The sequence below is a fragment of the Haemaphysalis longicornis genome, unplaced genomic scaffold, assembly GCF_048455015.1.
Source record: "Haemaphysalis longicornis isolate Haplotype H1 unplaced genomic scaffold, Haemaphysalis longicornis Haplotype H1 scaffold_9, whole genome shotgun sequence".
Lineage (NCBI taxonomy): Eukaryota > Metazoa > Arthropoda > Arachnida > Ixodida > Ixodidae > Haemaphysalis > Haemaphysalis longicornis.
The window spans coordinates 3,569,309-3,589,869 of record NW_027526460.1 but is presented as its reverse complement, the minus strand read 5'-3'; the positions used below and the strand labels follow the sequence as shown (position 1 = coordinate 3,589,869).

General features: G+C 49.3%; 1 pseudogene across 2 annotated transcripts; it reads left to right on the top strand.

Annotated features, from left to right (window-relative positions):
- The first annotated feature begins 7,451 nt into the window (after nucleotides 1-7,451).
- Nucleotides 7,452-15,730, top strand: LOC144151969 (glutamate--cysteine ligase catalytic subunit pseudogene; annotated as a pseudogene). 2 transcript variants are annotated; one of them, XR_013319021.1, is made up of 4 exons: nucleotides 7,452-7,538; nucleotides 7,775-7,860; nucleotides 8,626-8,712; nucleotides 13,220-15,730. The product of XR_013319021.1 is annotated as a glutamate--cysteine ligase catalytic subunit pseudogene, transcript variant X1 (transcript). The 2 variants fall into 2 exon arrangements; XR_013319022.1 differs by lacking the exon at nucleotides 7,775-7,860 and having other exon boundaries at nucleotides 7,500-7,538.
- Nucleotides 15,731-20,561: the final 4,831 nt, after the last annotated feature.

The window sequence follows — 20,561 nt, the reverse complement described above, 5'->3', positions numbered from 1 at the left end:
TTTCTGCAGCGGCTAGTTAATACACTCTTGAAGGTTCGCGAAATAAACGATTCTACTCTGTGTGGAGAAAGTGGAAGGTCACGGGCTGTCAGGGTCGCGCCGATCAGACTTGGAGGCGCGCAATGGCTTACAGCACTGAAGTCAAGTTTTATAAACACGGTGCATTGTGCGTGCCAAGCGAGAAGAGGTGAGGTTCAAGGACGCAGCGGCTCATTGTGCTTGCATTCGCGTAGCTGCTATCGCCTTTTGGCAAAAACAGGAATGGCCAAAGCACACAGCGCCGCGACTGAGAATGTTACGCAACCTGCCCTTCTCGTGTTTGTTTTTCTTTCGTTTGTGCATCGAAAACAGCTACACATTGTCTTCTTCGTGAAGTAAGGCCCCATAAACATCACCATTTCAACAGATTTGCGTGAAATGTAGGATGTTGTAACTTTACGATCATCATCGCTGAACCGATGAGATGTCATCATCGGTGCCCGACATCACGCAGCTCTCGCTCGATCTGCTTGTCTCGAGCTGTTTGTCTCATCGCCATGTTGTGAATAGAAGCAGCATCGTATCACCGGGACGTCGCCGCCCTTCGTCTCTCCTTATTTTACATAGAATGGTTCGACACGAGGACGGCTATAAACTGCATGCAAACCAGCACCATGTCAAACTCTCAATGTTTTACGGCTTGGAGCTGTGCCCCCTTTCGGCTGATATTTATGTACGAAAAAATAAGGCTCCGTGTCCACTGAAGTTGGCGCAGCGGGCTTGTACTTCGGCACGGTCGGTGATCTAATTCCATGCGGAATGTCGGAATATTTCCCGCTCCGAACCATTGTCAGTTCCTTTAGCACAGGGAAACGGGGAATTTTTTTGTCCAAGACAGATTTTAGTTTCGGGTGAATGTGTTAGCAGCAGGGGACGGCGGCAGGCCTGTCCTGGACCTCCGAAATGAACCCAGCACTCCGAGTAAGAGTGGCGCCCAAGTTTTCAGCTGCTAAATGCTTTCTAGATAGAACTATCTGTCAACAATAGCTTTAGAGATACAAATGTTTTTTTTTTCTTTTTGTATGCGCGGAAATGGCCGCGCGCGTTGAGCAACACTAAAGTAAAGAGAACCTAGCCAACTTTCGCGACAGGGTGACCGCTTGAATGCCACACTCGCGTCATCGCGTTGCTGTTCCGATAGTTTGCCAAGTTAAACCAGCTCTCTAAGCGCGTTTTTGGTAAAGTTACAGCCAAAAGCCAAACTGTAAACAAACGGCCACTGTGTGTTCCTTCCATTCATGGCGAACGTGTTTGGGCGGAGAAGCGCGAGCTGAGCGTCAATTCAGAAGCTCAGCTTCTCTTTGGCAGGCTATTCTTCAAACTAGCTTTTTAATGACGATAGTCTTTCTTGGGCTACTTAAACCCAGAAATTTTGGTCTGTCTGTATGTCTGTCTGTCTGTCCGTCTGTCTGTCTGTGACTCGATTCAGCCACCCGGCCAAAGTAAAACAATGCCTGCGCAATAGTCTTATATAGTCACAGCTAAATGTGCCCGTCTAAGTCCGGTGTAATGTTCATACTTGTCAATATTGTTGAAGAACAACAAGACATTACGCATATATAAGACAACAAATTAATACAGAAGTGATATTTGCAGCGTTCCTTTATGAAAAATCGTACATGGTTGATTTTGGCGAGATGAAATACTTCATCAACTGAAGAAAAAATGTCACTCCGCCGTCGCCTGCTGTCGCCCGCGCCATAAGCTTCTGGCGGCATTTGAAGAAATCAAGTGGCACGTTCTGCTTGCAACGCACGTTCTGCTTGCAACGCACGTGGAGTATGGAAACGCGGTTCTATAAATGTTGAAGTAGGGCGCCTCGACTAAAGCGCGTCTTCGCCGTACGGCAGCGTTCGCATCGAGACACCCGGTTTGGAGCAGTGGAACGCGGGAAATTTAAAGTGATTTAAGTAAACCTTTGGCGTCTTTACCTTGGGAGGAGCGCGATGCAAGAGGAACAACATGAGAGGTGAGCAGGAAAGCGAAGGGAGGCATTTACTTCGCAAAAGCCGATAAAGACTATCGTCTTTTGACGGCATTTGCAACGAAAGGAGCAGATACGCGGCCAATTTTTTTTCGTAGCTATACACTAGAGCATGTCAGTGCCTTACCTTTCCAACGGCCAGACGTCAGTGAATCTCATCAGTACGCCAGCGTGTCAGCTTATTTCTTCAGAACCGCGGGCGTAAAAGCAAAACCGACAAACGCTGGCTCAATATCACTGCAGGCGTGCGTGGCAACGTCGTCGGCGGGAAACTTCTCTCGCTCTCTCGCTGTTTTTTGACTGGCTCCCTATGCCGAACTTATGCAGGTATGGAGTGCATAGGAGGTTACCATCAGCCCGGATAGCCAAGGGGCTTCACTAGAAAGGTTGAACCATGCTAGCAAGGCCCCTAGGAACACAAACAGCACTCCCTCTACAGAGAAGGAAATGGTCACCCTGGTGTAGTAGTTGGCCACCACCTCCCATGACTAACCAACTCAACTCCAGGCCCGCAGTCCCCCGCAGCTACACAGGGACACAGCAGAAGGTGCTAAGAATCTCTGGGTCTGGGCAGGCCGCCATTGGAACTTTACCCTCGCAACGTTCAACGCACGCACTCTGTCTAGCGAAGGAAGCTTAGCTGTACTACTAGAGGAGCTCTCGGACATTAAGTGGGATATTATAGGCTTGAGCGAAGTTAGAAGGACAGGAGAAGGGTTCATGGAGCTCACTATGCTATGCTACATTGGACCCCAAGAGAAGAAGGAACACGTGGTGGGGTTTTTCATCCACAGAGAAATAGCAGGGAACGTGGAGGAGTTTTTCAGCATTAGCGAGAAAGTCGCGGCTGTTGTGATCAAGCTAAACAACCAACACAGGTTAAATATAGTACAGGCCTATGCGCCAACAACCAGCTATGACGATGAAGCCGTAGATAGCTTCTACGAGGACATTGCAACGGCAACATTGCAACAACATTTGGTGCATAAGGAGGTCCCAAAGTTACAAAACTGCAAGGAAAACCTGGACAGCAATGACGTCGAATCAGGACGTCGAATCACCAATGAGGAAGGCAACAACCAAGTTCACGATTGTGATGGGAAACTTTGACGCAAAAGTAGGTAAGAAGCAGACGGGAGAAAGGTCAGCGGGAAGCTTTCGAATAGACAATTGCAACAGTCGAGGAGATACACTGGTGCGATTTGCAGAGAGAAGTAACCTGAGGTTGATGAACACATTCTTCTACAAACGAAAGAATAGGAACTGGACATGGAAAAGTCCCGATGGTACTACAATTGAATTCCTTCTAAGTGACAACCCGGCTATCGTGCAAGACGTACAGGTGCTAAGGTTCGCAGGAGTGATCACAGGACGGCTACATGCAAGCTGAGGCTCAATCTCAGAATAGAAAGAACGAAACTCGTGAAAACTAAGAAACCCCACATGGAATTCGTCAGAGCCAGATCGCAGAAGTTTAAAATAACTCTTCAAAACAAATTCTCAAGGATCGAGCAAGGTCAGTGTAGACAGGCTAAATGACAACCTGACATCGGCACTCAGTGAATCAGCAGCAGCTGTGGGAGAAACAACAAGTAGGGAACAAACTGGAAAACTAAGAAAACGAAAGAACTAATTGCCAAACGTAAAAACATGAGAGTGCCAAGTACGGCGGATCGGATTGAATTAGCCTAGCTTTCGAAACTGATTAACAGAACTAAAACAAACGACATTCGTGCATGTAACATGGCAGCGATCGAGAAAACGCTGCAAATATAGGGAAGCTTGAAAGCGACTAAGAGAAAGCTAGCCATCAGCAAAGACAGGATGTACGCACTCAGAGACGATCAGGATAACATTACGCACAACTTGGATGAGATAATTCAGATGGCAGAACGATTCCACACCAGGCTGTATGCCAGTGACGTTTGACCAGTGGCAACTACTGAGAGTGAAAGCTCAACTTGCGATGTCCCACGTGTAACTAAAGAGGAAGTTGGAAAGGCTCTCAAAATCATGAAAAAAGAAAAAGCTGCCCGTGATGATGGCATAACCGTAGGTCTTCTGAAGGAGGGTGGTGATATTGCACTGGAAAAGCTTGCTGTACTATTTTCGGAATGCTTGAAGAACCAAAAAAGTGCCCATAGCCTGGAAAAATGCCAAACGTGAGAACATGAAATTGTCAAGTACGGTGGATCGTATTGAATTAGCCGAGCTGTCAAAACTGATTAACAGAAATAAAACAAAAGACATTCGTGCATGTAACACGGCAGTGATCGACGAAACGTTGCAAATAGGGTGAAGTTGGAAAGCAACTAATAGATAGCATTCTGATTCATAAGAAGGGAGATCCCAAGGACCTCAAGAATTACAGACACATCATCCTACTCTCAGTTGTTTACAAACTGTTTACTAAAGTTATAGCTAGTCGCGTAGGTGACAGCCTAGATTCCCATCAACCCAGGGAGAAGGCTGAAAGGGTAACCAACTATAGATCACGCCCATCTTGTCAAACCAGTGATAGCAAAATCCGCTAAGTACACTATAAACCCCTTTGCATCGCTTATAGATTACGAGAAATAGTTTGATTCCGTACTCACCGCAGCCGTTTTAGGAGCACTAAAAAAAGCAGGGAATCGAGGAAGCCTACATAATACTTCCAGAAGTCATATGTAGGGAATGAACGGGAAAGGTAACCCTCCGCAAGCAAAGCGATAAATTTCCGATCCGAAAGGGAGTAAGACATGGAGATACCATATCTCCAAAACTATTCACAGCATGTCTGGAGGGGTATTTAGAAAGCTTGACTGGGAAAACATATGGTTAAGGATAAACGGAGAATACTTGAGCCATTTGAGGTTTGAAGACGACGTAGTATTAGTGAATGACACTGCAGAACACGTGCGAACGATGCTTGAGGAACTACAAACAGAAAGCACGGCCGTGGGGCTAAAAATAAATATGAATAAATCTAAAGAAATCAGGAATAAGCATGCGAAAAACGTCCTGTTCAGCTTAGGAATCGAAACGCTGGAAGAATTAAAAGAATATAACTAACTCAGACAGGTGGTTAGTGGTGACCCAAACCAGGAGAGGGAAATCCGGCACATAATAGGTATGGGTTGGGGAGCACCAGGCAAGCTCCCCCAAATAATGAAAAGTAAGCTACCTCTGTCACTCAAAAGAAAAATCTACAACCAGTGTATACTGCCGGTGATGAAATACGGAGCTGAAACTTGGCGCCTTGCTGGACACCCGGAAAGCAAACTTAGGTCGGCTTAATGGGCCATGGAAGGAATTATGTTAGGCATAACACTCAGGGACAAGAAACGACCTACCTAGATCAGAGAACAAACTAGAGTGGACGGTATCATAGTTCAACTCAAGAAAAAGGAATGGGCTTGGGCGGGCCATGTAGTGAGACGAACGGAAAACCGGCGGAAAATTAGTGCAACAGAGTGTATAAGAAGAGATGGGTAGTATAGAAAAAGGGGAAGGCCAATAACACGATGGAGGGATGAAATACGGAACTTCGTTGGTAAACTTTGCACCCGAGCAGCGCAGGACAGGAGCGGTCACTGTGGAGGTCAGTGGGAGAGGCCTTCGTCCTGCTATGGACTTCAGCAGGCCGGTGATTGTGATTGTGATGATGATGAAATTCTCTCTAATAAAAATGTGTAATGAGCACAAGAATGCTCCAATTCACGTTCAAGTGTAGCGTGGGGTACAATAGTCTGAGCTGTGATGCTCTTGTCGGTTGCAAGAGGCTGGCTGGTACTATCACCAAAGTGTTTGTTGTAGTCTTGCACCCTTAGCCGTCCTTCCCAGGGGGTAACAACCGACTCTCGTGGAAGAGGCAGAATCGGTAACTGCCCCTTGACGACACGAATGTGCCTCGAAGAACGCTTTCTTCGCAGCGTCTATTTATTCGTTGAAAAACCATAACGACCTTCTCAGCTCTTGACAACCCCGATGAATCCCATGGGTAGCACTGTAACGAAGATAATACCGGGAAAAAGCTGAGTCATCCTGTCCTGCAGAAGTAGTTGACCAGCGAAGCTGCTGGAAATAGCACCACTTAGTAGCTATGCTCTATATACCGATTACAAAATTATACAGCACGCCAGATTCTTTGCGACTAATCCTTAGAGCTAGACTGAAAACGCCCTTGAAAGTTACCCGGCACGGCAGATGACGGCTGTTGCGACCAGACTACTTAAAAAAACCCTGGCGATTACTATATTCCCTAATGCGAAATTTGTGCGCCGTGCCAACTGCAGTCTTCTCGGTCAAGACGCATATCTGCTGCGTCTCAGGAAGTGATCGCGTTATCAGCGAAACCACGGCGGCGCGCGCTACTCTGCCTTTATCTAGCATGCTGAACAAGAGTGCGAAGCTGGGCGAGTCGGTAAGGATCCACGATTAAAACAGCGCAAGGGACAGGACGAGAAAAGCTTACAAGGACGGGCTCCCGTCCTTGTCTAGCATTTATCTAGCAGCGTGTCGCCGCCGCCGAGCATGTTGTTGTGAATCATGTTTAAACCTCCCGCGGAAATGTCACCTGGTTCTGATAAGCCACAAACGGGGGAGTAGCGTCTGGCGAACGTGAGAGGGGGAGGGCGCTTCTCGGCAGCAACTCATGGGAAAGGGGGAGACGGAGGCAGTGAGACATACTGAACCGCGGCGACGCGTTGGGAGATGCCTTAGCAGCGCTTGCCGCCCTCCCTCTCTCAATTTCGCCAGGCGCTGCTCCTCCATCTTCTTTTGCTGGGGTGGCTCGTTCGCGCGCTCGCTTAAGGAAGGGATTAGAGTAAATGATGCGGCTCTAAGGAACTCAGAAAGGTGGACTGTCTAATTCGCAAAGTGTACAAGACGGCGCTGAGGATTCCACAGAGCGCTGCCACAGTTCGTGTATAGACCCATAGAGTTTCATACTAATATATACTAGAGGGAAATCTGGCGCTGCATTCGCGGGCCGCCGTGGGCGGCGCCATTGCAGCTAGCGACGTTCCTCGCCTCCTTGGCTTGGTTAGCCACATGGCTTCTTTTTCGTCTTGGAGCCAAAAGGGGTAACATTGTTTTTTTGTTCATCTCGCATGAAGCTTCTAAATAATCCCTGACAAATAATTCTTTCTGGAGCTTTAATTTTATAATAATAAAACAAATTCTATTAATCCGCGACAGTATAATTGTTGCATTTTTGCGGCCAAAGCCAACTTTTGAGCCTGTTCATGAGCCATGCCAAGGACAAGTGGAACGTGCCTGCCCGGTACATGACGGCACGCTCGCTGAAGCGCGGCTTCCCTAGACGGTGGCGCCAGATTTCCCTCTAGTGTATATTAGTATGAAACTCTATGTATAGACCAGAATTCTGCCGAGTCGGCCATTTTGCGTCAACCGGTGCGCCATCTGGCGGGCATTTATTGGGGTCTGCGCCGCGAGCAGACGACGCCGCAGTCACACACACTTGTTCCGTGCCGTGCGTGGATATCAGACGTCCCCGCGGCATCAAAAATCGGTAAGTGTCATTTATTCAGTATGTCAGCAGCGCGAAGTTTAACAGTGCTTTAAGGAGAACGTTCAAAACGTACGAGAGTTGTCAGGTTTGCCCATAAATTCCGTTCTCAACCCGCTAAGGCGGCGTGCCACCCTACGTACGCTTTGTCCTCACGGGGGTTGCCTGTGAGGCTACCTTTCGCCGCGCCAGCAGGACGCCCGACTTTTTATCCCCAATGATGTTTATTCTCTGGGCAGGTTGCCGTCATTGCCTTTACTTTCGATGTAAAGAATCTGCTCGTCCGGGCGTCACTACGCCGTTGTTGGCTGCAACAACAATCAGCGTAAGTACAAAGTGCTCATAGAAGAAACGTGCGAAGTGCACCACGACAAAAGAAGTGTTTGCATGTGCGGAGTCTATTCGCTGCGCAAATTTCCTGTGTCCCTTGAGTGCCGCCGCGAATGAGTCGTCACGCTGAATCGGAAAGATTTTGAGCCTAGCAAATTTGCGAGGGCAAGTACGGTTGTACGCTGATTCTGGAAGCGCTGTTTATTCACCCTCATGCTCAATCCTTATCGCACATTTCTGCGCTCTGGAAGCATTCTCTGTTCATTTTATTGACGAGAAGCCAACAAAAATCAACCCGACACATATATGCTGCAGCACGATTACGCGAAAAAGGCGAGCCGAAAGCGAAATAGCGTCGCGGTGGCGGAGCACGCCGGTTCCCACCCGCCGCTAAAACGCAAAAGTTCTTTTGAGCAATCCGTGAAATCTTGGTGTACCTCACACGTTGCTGCTGTGTTTGTAGCAGGAAATAATTGTGTTATGCGGCGGCAAATACGCGTCTCCTGCGAATGCCTGCTACGCACGCTCAGTGGTTCGGTACATTCAGCAAATGCCTCCGATCGCGCGCTAGGGCAAATTTATAATCATGGCATCCTGCTGCCGGCGTGCGAACGTGACTCGGTACTTAAACCAGGCCATTATATATACGATTTGCCTGTGCAGGTCGTAGACGTTACTTGCTCATAAAAGTAAAATATGCTTTAACAATATCTGCTTTAATACTATCAACAATATCTGTTTTAACAATTCTCGTCTATAGAATCGCTTGGCGTCTACAACACCGCATCTGACCTCGTCGAAGCTCATCTTGTTAGTCAGTACGCCCGCCTTGCAACCACCGCAACAGGTCAGTCCCTTCTCCAGCGACTGCATTCCGCTCAACTTCTCTTCCGCTACAGAACCCTCTCTTCCCATCCCTCGCAATCTCCATGACCGATTCATCGTCCGCCCCACGGGGGCGGATCCGGGGTGACATCAAGAAAGGGGCCCTCACTACAGTTGCATAACAGAGAGTGAGACGAAAGTTGTCCCTGAAGAAATCCACGGAAATACTGTTTTTTACGTCGTGGCACGTGTACTAGGTCTGTGTACACCAAGCATGTTTATTACAGCAAAGCTGTATACCTATACCCCCAACAGGTCAGCATTCGTTTATGGAAACCATAAAACAAACGTCGGAACTGTATTATGGATGACAAGGCGCCTGCGACCAATGGGACCCCCCGACCCCGAGGATGTGTTCCCGGTAATAATTATTTTGAAGACTATGTTTGAAGGCTACGCAGGAGTAGTTTCTCTAAATAGAGCAGTTCTTTCCCAAGACACCGAGCGCATGCGTCAGGTTAGGCATGACCCAGAATTTCCCGCCAGGGAAGCCGAGCGTAGTGTCAGTGGACAAGATATTCGAGTACCGCCACACAGGCACGCAAGTCAGCAACGGCGGCCATTTTATCAGTGTTGCGAGATTGCCGCATCCACAGTCTTGCCGTTAACTTCGGCGGTTTGTTAACAACACTACGTAAGATGCCGCAAAACTGCATCGTTGGGCACACTTCTGCTGCTGAAATGCTGCTGCTTCACGCGTTATCTTTGATTCGCATTCGGAAAGACGTCAGTCGCGCGCAGCCGCAAATCAGGGAGGACAAGCCAAGCCTACCAGACCAGAGTTGACCGCGGCTAAAACGCACCAACAACAAAATGGCGGCGCCCGTGAACCGTCGCAGCGTAAACAAATGTCCTGTAATGAGAAGGGACCAACGATCATTCCGGCGGCACTGAACAATAGGAGAAAAGAGTGCCGATACTCTGTACCCTTATCTAGAGACACTAGCCGAGTGCAAACGACAAGCCCGCCGAGACTACCACGAACATTTCATGCCCTCCTCCATCACCATTTATAGTAGTTTACAAAAGCTTTGCTGGACATCCACTTTCGCAAGGCGGCAGTTTTTTTTTTTTTTTTCGGGGGGGGGGGGGGGGGAGGGTTCGCTTGCTGGCCAGCTATCAGGCTCGCAGACGATTGTTTGTTTCACTGTGTGATGGCGACGGCGTAGATGCACCGGCTCACGGAGGATTACGACAGCTATATCGCTTGTCCTTTATCAACCGCTGACTGAAACCACCGGCAGCGAAGAAACGAAGGGCGCATATCACTCTGTCCTCGCGACTCAGCCGCGCTGCCGCCGGTCAAGTTCGCCTCGCAGATCGTCGCATAGCCCCCGCACAGTCCTCTTCGAGAGGCGGAATGCTTCGGCAGCCATTTCGAACGGATCACAATCAGTTGTCGCCCTCCTGTTCCGCCGCCGGTGAGCCAGCAACGAGGCGATGACCGGCGCATTCACATCAGGGTACCCATTCTCGACTGCATAAATTCACAGAGAATTGCCATGTTTTTTGCGTAAGCAATCAGTGACGGCATAGAGTTAATACTACTGACTAGTGACGGGATGCACGTATAGCTATGGCGACATGCAATGTAATTTGACGCTCCTCTCATAAAGATAACAACCAAGGTATCAAATATTGCACATAAAAAATATAAAAACACTTGACATGTATTATAAAAATTGGGACGGCAGCTGATATGCTGGCAAGGGAAACACATTTCTGCAGGTCGAAATTGGCGTCAACACCAGAAGACAATCAAGTAACGTTGATCCAAAAGCGAGCGAAAGGCGGATGTTCAGCTGAAGAACATCACACGATCTTTTTTACCGTATCTTTTTATTTCTTTCAATCGTGTTCAGCATCATAGTTGAGCTCTCCGCTTCAATGCAAGCTTTGTTGCGTTATCAATTTCCCGGCCGTCACTGCCGCCACGCTATCGTCTGCTGCTATGTTACAAGTTTATGGCATGATCACAGAAAAATACTGCCGTGACCATCGGTTGTATAACGCGGTTAGGGCAGCGAAATGCCGAGCCTGATAACGGCCGAGCGTATACCCTATGCCGCGGATTCACTCGTTCATCTAGCTCGACCTCAATCAGCGCGGTAATGAATGAAAGTCAGTTTTCTTTGTTGTTTTTTTTCTTTTTAACGCGATCATGTGACCCACCAGCTTACTACGAGGAGTCGGGACAAATGCCATGCGTTGGGTTCTTTGTAATAAAGAGGCTTGTACTGCCCTCTTATGTTACTGTTACGCCAAACAAGTAATTGCTATTTCATTGCCAAACATAAAAACAAAATACGGGACGTTATTTTTATGCACCGTTATCGCTTACTTGGAAACATTCAAAACCATTATTTCTTTCGCGAGAAAACAGTTTTAAATCGCGCGTCGTGCGAAACTGCGGCTACTGCAAATTAACGGAGATTTCACGGCGTCGAAGGTCGGTGATATTTTAAATGCGGAGCATTTCTTAGCCTCGCCTCTTCCTGCGTCGGACGGCGTCCACAGCTCCGCGTCCGCAGCAGGTGCGCCTAGCTCTCCTCCTTCCCTCCTCTCTCTCAACAGCAGCTGGCGCGCGCATGCGTCGTAGTCAGCCCGTTCGCTCCGTCGCGGTCTCGGCTTAACAGGTGCGTGATATCAGCGCGGTGGGGCGTGGAAGGGCGCGCGCTGCTTGCGCATGCGCGCTCTCCCCCCCGTACTACTCTCCCTCTACTGCGCGCGCTGCAAATATAAAGCGGCTAGCGGTCGCTCGTGCTTCAATCACTGCGTTGGTCCTTCCTTCCTTGGTTGACGCTCGCTCCCACGTTTACTCGTGTCTGCTACTCAAGAATCACGGAAGAAGCGAGGGAAGCAACACTGCCTTCAACCAGTACTGAGGCCCCAATGCTCTGCATTTACTCGTGTTCCCCTCGCGGGAAGGCGCGGGAATTTTTTTTTTCCTATGTCACGGCGGACAGTAGCCGCCATTTTTAAGCTGTTACGTAATAATGTGTCACTTTTTACGCAGGCTTAAGTTGCCAATGTGTGACGTAAGCCTTCCCGCCAACTGGTTATACTACGTCATGCCTTCTCAGCCAATCACAAAGAGGGCGTGGCAGACAAGCCGTATTGTTGTTTAATAGCAAGGACAGGCCTACGTTGTCATGTCCGCTGCATTTTGTCTAGTTTTTCATTTCCGGCCAAGAATTATGCGCTTTCGCTAGAGAAAAATAAGGCAAATTTAGAACTGCTGCCAGTAAACGTCATGAAACGCCAAAATGACGAAAGCACACACAACCGCTTTGTCAACCGGAAGCATGTGACCAATATTGAAAGCCAATCAGAAAATACTTCCGGTAAATTCACAGTTCACGGTGAATTTAGTGCGTCGAGAATAGGGCCCTAGAACTGCCAAAATCGTCTGCTGCAAGAAGCCGCGGCTCAACGCAGTAGCTCCGCCGTGCTTGTGTTGCGTCACATCCGGGTATTCGTTTTATACACACTAAACATTTTTGCACTCTTAAGGGTGCGGAAAGGGTGCATTCAACATTTTACACCCTTTTTGTACCTTTTAAGAACCATAATTTAGCTCCGGCACCCTAACATGAGGGTGCTCCAAAATAAAGGGTGTAAACAATCGTTTAAAAGGGTGCAACAGCAGCCGAAAAGGGTGCTGAGTAAAAATGTTTAGTGTGTACCAACCAGGGCTAGCTCAAAACGGACGCTTTTGAAACGGACACAAAACGGACAAAACTTCAAACTACCACCCGTCTCCTACCGTTTTCCCTCCATGGGAATGGCAGAGAGGGTTTATTCAAGATGGCGCGCCTTTTAGGCCGGGTCGCAGGCCCACTGGTGATGGACCACCGAAATGCTGGGATCCGAAAAACCCGGCATTACAGAGACGTGTTGCGGGCTAATAGCAATGCTGTTCTTGCGTTTCGTGTTTAATTGGAAGTTTTTTCCCGTGGACTCCGTACAATCACGAGGCGACTGCAGTAATATACTTGTACATGCAGCGTGACTGAATCTACATTAGACACTGCCGTTCGCCTTTTGCTCTAGAAACTTTCGCAATACTGCCATTCGGGCCCCTCTATACAAACGAAAATTATCAGCGTGATGATTCTGCTAGCTGTTCCTTAATGCAGTTTATTTACCCAGGAATCGTCGAACGTCCTCACCGCTCCGTGGTCTTCGCACGAACGTGTAATTGTTAGTGATAGCATATTGTCACGCTGCTGTTATTGCCTGGCTGCAAGAAAAACTGCCAAGAATATCCTCGTCTTGTCGCTTTGCTTCCTAAGTTTCCTCTAATTTGGAGCGTCTGTTTTTCAGTTCTGCCCCGGGAATGTATGTTTGGCTGTCATCAATTTCTTCGTTTGCACATATAAAGCTTTTGCTTGCGCTGTTGGTTAATGTGTGTGTGTGTGCGTGCGTTGCGTGTGTGTGCGTGCGTGTGTGTGTGTGTCCTCTTGCAGGTTGCGTTGCAGGCAGAAACGGCGCGACATCCATCTCCTAGTTGGATGCATGGAGGAAGAACAACTTTTCTTTCCTCCATGGTTGGATGTCAGAGGGGTGCCCGACAGACCGGGCCCACTGCACTTGGCCCCCCGAAGCCCTTCGTTTGAGCCGCCACCGCCGAGGGCGTCGGGGGCGCCAGAGGTAGCACGGGCGGTGCGGTGGCGGTGGCGGTGTCTGTCCCTAGTCTTTCTGCACATTGGTGCCCAATCCCTTTGTGCGGGATCATTATTCATCATTAGCATCATCATCGTCATCATCCTTGCTTGCGCGAGGTCTTGAGAGTGAGCTGTTCTTGGGGAACGCGCGCTGACGAAGAACACTGTGACGGCATGGGTCTGCTGTCCCAAGGCTCTTCATTGTCGTGGGAGGAGACGAAGCGTCGCAGCGACTACGTACGGCGCCGGGGCATCGCGCATTTCATCAAGGTCTACCACGCCACGTGCGGGCGCCGAAATGACCCGCTGCTCTGGGGCGACGAGGTGGAGTACATGCTGGTGCGATTCGACCACGCCCGCCGCCAGGTCCAGCTGCTGCTTCGTGGCGCCGACATCATGCGGGTGCTAAACGAGCGCGAGCTGCACGCCGCACCCTCCCCGAGCCTGTGCAAGTGGCACCCCGAGTTCGGCGCGTACGCCATGGAGGCAGTGCCCATGCTGCCGTACGGCGACACGATCTCCCACTGCAACGTCGTCGAAGACAACATGCGCAGGCGGCGTGCCGAGGTGAGCGCGCTACTGGAGCCCAACGAGCAGCTCATGTGCATCACCGTCTTCCCGAGGCTGGGCTGCAGTGACTTCACGCACCCGTCCTTCAAACCGTCGCTGCGCTCGGAGGCCATGCCGTCGCTGTTCGTGCCCGAGCAGATGATCTACCCGGCCCACCCGCGCTTCCGCACTCTCAGCCGAAACATCCGCATGCGCCGGGGAAAGCGCGTCGTCATCAACGCGCCCATTTTCCGGGACGCGAACACAGCCGAACCTTTCGTCGAGGACCTCACCAGCCTGGGTGCCGACCAGGAAGCAGAGCTCGCAGCTCTGCCCAACCACGTGTACATGGACGCCATGGGGTTCGGCATGGGCAACTGCTGCTTGCAGCTGACCCTGCAGGCGAGCAACATGCTTGAAGCCATGCGGCTGTACGACCAGCTGGCCAACCTCTGCCCAATCATGATGGCGCTGGGAGCCAGCAGCCCCATTTTCCGCGGCTACCTGGTGGAAAGCGACTGCCGCTTCGACGTGATCTCCGCGGCTGTCGACGACAGGACCGACGACGAGATGGCCACTGTCCGGGCGCGCTACTCCAGCATCCCCTGCTTCATCTCCGTCGCAAACGAGGTCTACAACGACGTGCAAGTCGCCCACAACAGGGACATCTACCAGCTCCTGCGCTCTGAGAACATCCACCACGGTCTGGCTCTGCACTTGTCCCATGTCTTCGCTAAGGATTCCCTGTCGCTCTACAAGGAGATGCTGAGCGAAGGCGTGGACAACGACCAGGACCATTTCGAGAACCTTCAGACGACGAGCTGGCACACGCTACGCTTCAAGCCGCCGCAGCCGAATTCAGACATTGGATGGTGCGTCGAGTTCCGGCCCATGGAGCTGCAGATGACCGAGTTTGAGAATGCGGCCTACATCGTTTTCATCGTACTACTCACCAGAGCCATCCTGACCTTTGACCTGGACCTCGTCGTCCCCATATCCAAGGTGGACGAGAACATGAAGCTATGCCAGAAGAGGGACGCCGTCCTCAGGGAGAGGCTTTGGTTCCGCGAGAACCTCTTGGCGAGGACATCGGGGGGCGCGACGCCGCCTCCGGCGCACGTGACACGCATGACGCTGGCCGAGATAGTGAACGGCAAGGCGGGCGCAGACTTTCCGGGGCTGGTGCCGCTCATTCGCGCGTTCCTGAATGACCTGGAAGAGGTCGACGTGACGACCCGCTGCACCGTGGAACAGTACCTGCGGCTCATCGAGGGGCGCGCCTCCGGGAAGCTGATGACTGCGGCCCACTGGATCCGCCAGGTTGTCGCCTCGCACCCGGAGTACAAGAAGGACTCGGTGGTCAGCGACAGCATCACCTACGACCTAGTCGCGCGTATGAACCGCCTGCAGCACAACTTCTGGTGCTGCCCCGAGCTGATCGGCATGCCGGCATCGAGGTCGACGCCCGAGGCTCCCTATTCCCCGAACAGGTCCGCGCCGGCGTCCCCGCCCACCGAGCAAAATTTCCCACGGAGCTCCCCTCGCTCCAAATGATGTACCGGGTATCCACTACCACGCTCAAATGCTCCGGTCAGCCGGAAGCACTGCCGAGGAGGAGCCAACTACCAGTGAAGCCAGCAGCTTCGAATGTTTTTTTAGAGTAAGAAAATGCGCTTATCGATAGTGGAAACAATTATATTGAATTTATCTGTGGCAATTTTTTGCTGTACTGTATTCTTATTCACAGTATAATGGTGAAGTCGCTCGACGAACTCACGATGGAGTGGGTGGAAATCTTTAGGAGGCGCCTTCGTCGTACTTCCGTGAACACAAACTGGCTGATGGTGATGAAGGATGCAGGCAATTATGCAGGGATATATTTTGTAAGCTTTAGCGCCCGATAGTGTCACACAAGATACGAGCATGGCGCAAGTACAAGCATCTGGCCGCCTGTATCCTAGCGCAGGCAGGTAACAGTCGATTTTTGTCTTTTACTTTTCCCAAAGCACAGATAAAGAGGGTAGAATTTCCCGCTTCCAAAATGAACCTGCACAGGCTGTTGCTCTTGAGCCGTAATTCTCCAAGTGCGGCTTACACGCTTTGGCGAAGGAGAGCTGTTCGAGAAAATCTCCAGCAGCTCGCGCTGTTATTCCTCGCCGATTGTCGTCGTAGCCGGTGTCAGTCATTCCGAATGAGATAGCAGTGAAGTGAATATAGCATTTTTATCACTTTTTTCTGATAAAAGAAATGCGCGAGAACTAACCAAAGAAAGGATAATCGCATAAGACAATTTGTAAACTGATAAGAATATTTTAAAGAGTAAAAATGTCTTGCAATCTTCACCCCCCGCTCCCCGCCTATACCTTGTTTGTCGTGTCTCACTTGACACTCACTGGAAGTTGTATATGTGGCCGGATTTTCGAAGGTACCACTCTTACATTACTTACATTACTTGCATTGCTATAGTTGCAAAGGGGTTACAAATGTGGCCACGCTGGGGAAATAATCCTAGGGCCGTCTTCGAAGGGGGAAGTTTGACAATGCGTATTGACTTATTCACTGCTTCATCGCCTTTGCACCTTTCTTCGCTTTCATTCATTTCTATTTTGGCGCGAATTACTTAGACCGGCTTCTTTACTGCCACACCGCGTACGCGTCTCTTTCTACGCTTTTGTTTCTCTATCTTACGGCGCGAACTACGTCAGCAAGCTCACTCGCGCGCACGCTGGTGTGCACCTGTTTTCTCACGTGCCATTTCATTCGGGTGTCACGTGCCACGCAAGATTCTACAACTATAACTGTCCCAATTCATAATTTAGTGAATTTACTTGTAAAGTGGGCACATTAGCCCCTCAACGTTTCCGGTTCGCGGCCAATTCATCATTCGGTTTAAACCGCCAAGCAAGGAACAACAACAACGACATTTTTTGTCGCGAAATGCGGAGATAGATAACTGGGACTGGGAAAACGCCTATTTGTGTCTTTTTTGCGTAGGAGATAGCGGAGTGGTAATGCATTCGGCAGCTACTGTGGAGACTCGTGTTCAAGACCCACTGAATCAGAAATGTGTTGCTTATTTACCCTCTACAGCGGCGGCCGTTTTCTTGACGGAGCAACAACGACGACGACGACGACGATTCTTCGCAGAATGGGGCCCTTAAGTTTTTCGCCTTAATAAGCCGGAACAAGTTCAGAATTTGCCGCGCTCTCCTACCAGTCATCTGGACAATGGTAGCAGGCCTAGAGAGCCTCGGCGCTTGAGATTATTTAGTGCGCCCCCTGGCTCGTGATGTCAGCAAACGGCCACGTTTACCGTAGGACGTGCGCCGTTCTCGTCTTCTACATTCCTATTGAGTGCGACTGCAGCTGGAGCTGGAACCCACCTCTTTGGATGCTTCATAAGAACAAATCTCGCTGCGATCACGATGCAAAGTATTCCTCTGATACTGCAGCAAAACTATTAGGGTAGCGTAGATCTAGGAACTTTATCAAGTGCGGAACACGTGGTGCCGCTCCTTAGTGCGGGCCCCGGGTCAAATATCTTGAGGGTCCGCCAAGAAAGGCTTCGCACTGGACGCTGTCCTTTCTTTTCCAACCTTCGTATTTTTAGCTAGCCTTAGTTCACCTGGACAAGTTTTAAAGTATGTTTGTAGTTACAGCAACTGCAGGGAAACAGTGATCTTAGTATGGGACCGAGTAGCTTCGGACAGTTCTGTGGTTTTTAGGAGCACCTGTCGAGGAATACTTGTCAACGCGTAAATGTGGGCTAGTTGGGTCGAACTGTGAAACATGGCTAAGTAGCGCGGTAAAGATGGGACAAAAGTAGAGACCACACAGGACTATAGCGCTAGACATCAACTGAAATTTTTATTGCACACATCAAAAGATATACAGGAAGGGCGCATGCGTGAACATGCTCAAAGCACAAAAAAATGGCAAGGTCAAGTGATGCATTTTGTTACGCACGTGGCAAGTTCGCATCCAGATAGTCTGTTTCTTTTTTTTTTTTTTTGATAAACTAACAGATGCCGTGCTTACACACTTTTCACCGGCTTTCATGGTTCGCCACGCTTCAAACAATCCATGGCTTGCTTGGTCCTTAAAACAGCGCAATATTAGTGTCTTCTCGTAAATTGGAACACAGTGTGGAACGCACCGGCAGCGGCGGCAATGGTCGGCTAAATGGCCCCCCGCAGCGAGCGCTTGAACAGCAGCTGTACGGTGCTCCCGGAGCCTGTCATTTATGCACCTACCAGTATGCCCAATACTATAGCATTTTTCGCAAGATAGAGGCACTTGGCATACAACACCTTGTTTGCAGCCAACAAACTGCGTGGCATGCCTCTTAGCACAGCGGTTGCCCTTTTTCTCGCCGTTCACAGCGGGGCACATTCGTGCTAGTTTTTCTGGGGCGGAGAACACATCGTTGGCACCACATTTCCCCGCCACCTTTTTAAGGCGGTGGGAGAAATTGTGCACGTAGGGGACGACCACAGGCCTCCTATCTTTTCGAGGTTCATCTCGCCCTTGACGTCGTGCCCCTGACTTGACTTCACGCAATAGGCTTTCAACCACTGATGCTATTACGTCCCGAGGAAAGCCGGCATTTTTCAAACGTGCACCTTGGTGCTGAACACTATCGGTGACTTGGTGCGGACAAGACGTCTCGAGGGCACCGCGAATACAGCTAACGCCAATACCCCTTTTCACTATCATCGAATGCGCTGAACAATAATCCAAAATTGCCTTTTTTGACCGCGGCCTATACGCCCAACACACGCGTGTTCCCCTGAAATTAAAACACACATCGAGTAACTGCAAGGACCCGTCATTTGGTAATTCATGAGTGAATTTCAAGCCCTCCGAACACTCTAGAAATGTTTTCTTAACCGTCTTGACTAAAAGGATTACTTCTTCTGGCTTCACCGACCTAGTAACAACCATGTAATCATCGACATACCTAAATATATTTGCTTTCTTAGCCTTGGCAATATGCGTCTCAATGCTCCTGTCGCACTTTGCTAAGAACAAATTACTTAAAACAGGTGCAATACAAGACCCGATGCAGGCGCCTTGTTTCTGGATAAAAGATTCATTGTTAAAAGTGACAAATGTGGCAGAAAGATAGAAAGAGCAATTCTAAAACGTTCCCTACAGTTATCCCCGCCTGGTTCTGGAAGGCTACTGGCCCAGACTCATCAATTGCATCTCTGACCGCAACCAGGAGTTCCCCTTGAGGAATTGAATAAAAGAGGTCCTCTACATCTATAGAAAAAGCAGACAAGTGATTCAACACACTTTCACTCTCCTGAAAAAATATCAAAATATCTTCCCAGTTACGGACAAAATACGGGTCGTTCACTTTAAGACTACTGAGATGCTTCTGCAAAAACCTAGAAATGACTCCTTGCCACGAATGACTCCTTGGTGTTGAATACCAAGTGCCTCTATCTTGTGGAAATTGCTACATTGGGCAGACTGGCAGACAGGCTCCGGGAGCACCGTACGTGCGCCCGGAGCCTGTTCCCGCTAGCTGTTCAAGCGCTCGCTGCGGGGGGCCATTTAGCCGACCATTGCCGCCGCTGCCGGTGCGTTCCACACTGTGTTCCAATTTACGAGAAGACACTAATATTGCGCTGTTTTAAGGACCAAGCAAGCCATGGATTGTTTGAAGCGTGGCGAACCATGAAAGCCGGTGAAAAGTGTGTAAGCACGGCATCTGTTAGTTTATCAAAAAAAATAAGAAACAGACTATCTGGATGCGAACTTGCCACGTGCGTAACAAAATGCACCACTTGACCTTGTCATTTTTTTGTGCTTTGAGCATGTTCACTCATGCGCCCTTCCTGTATATCTTTTGATGTGTGTAGTAAAAATTTCAGTTGATGTCTAGCGCTAGTCCTGTGTGGTCTCTGCTTTTGTCCCGTCTTTACCGCGCTACTTCACCATGTTTCACTGTCGAGGAAAAATTCTTCGTCGCTCGTTTTTTCCTGCGTACGTGCCCGCATTGCTGTCGAGGCGAATGCATAGGAGGCGCGTAGAGGGCAAGCACCCTTCGAGTTTTCACGGAGCCTGGATTTTACGGAGCCGGTTCTCTGCTGCCATCTGCCGGAAAACGAACGAGACAAGCCCTTTTTACGCGTAGGATCCTCGTAATCGGTTAGTTTAGAATACTCGTGAATGGTAATGATGACGATAATGATTGAAGACTCTTTTTATATTGAAGCGTCAGGTGTGACAACCACCTTACCCGTTTCATTCAAGCTATATTTTCTTACTACAGTTACCGCTGCCTCTACACTAATTAAGCCATATTTTTTCGGGGGAACATCGCTGAACATCACTCGAAAATTACTTTCAATGTCTGTCCTATCGAAATATTTTTTTTGAAAGCACTGGGTTTTTTTTTTAATATCTACTTTCAAAAAAATACATCAATGCATACAGTATGATTGTTTTTTGTATCATTTCACCATTTCTTTTTTTTTGCAGATGAGGGTTTGCATTTTCATGTGGGGAATTATTATTTACTCAGTCTTAAAATTAGGTGAAAAAGATCCAGTTACGCCTAATTTTGGGATAACCGAAATAACAA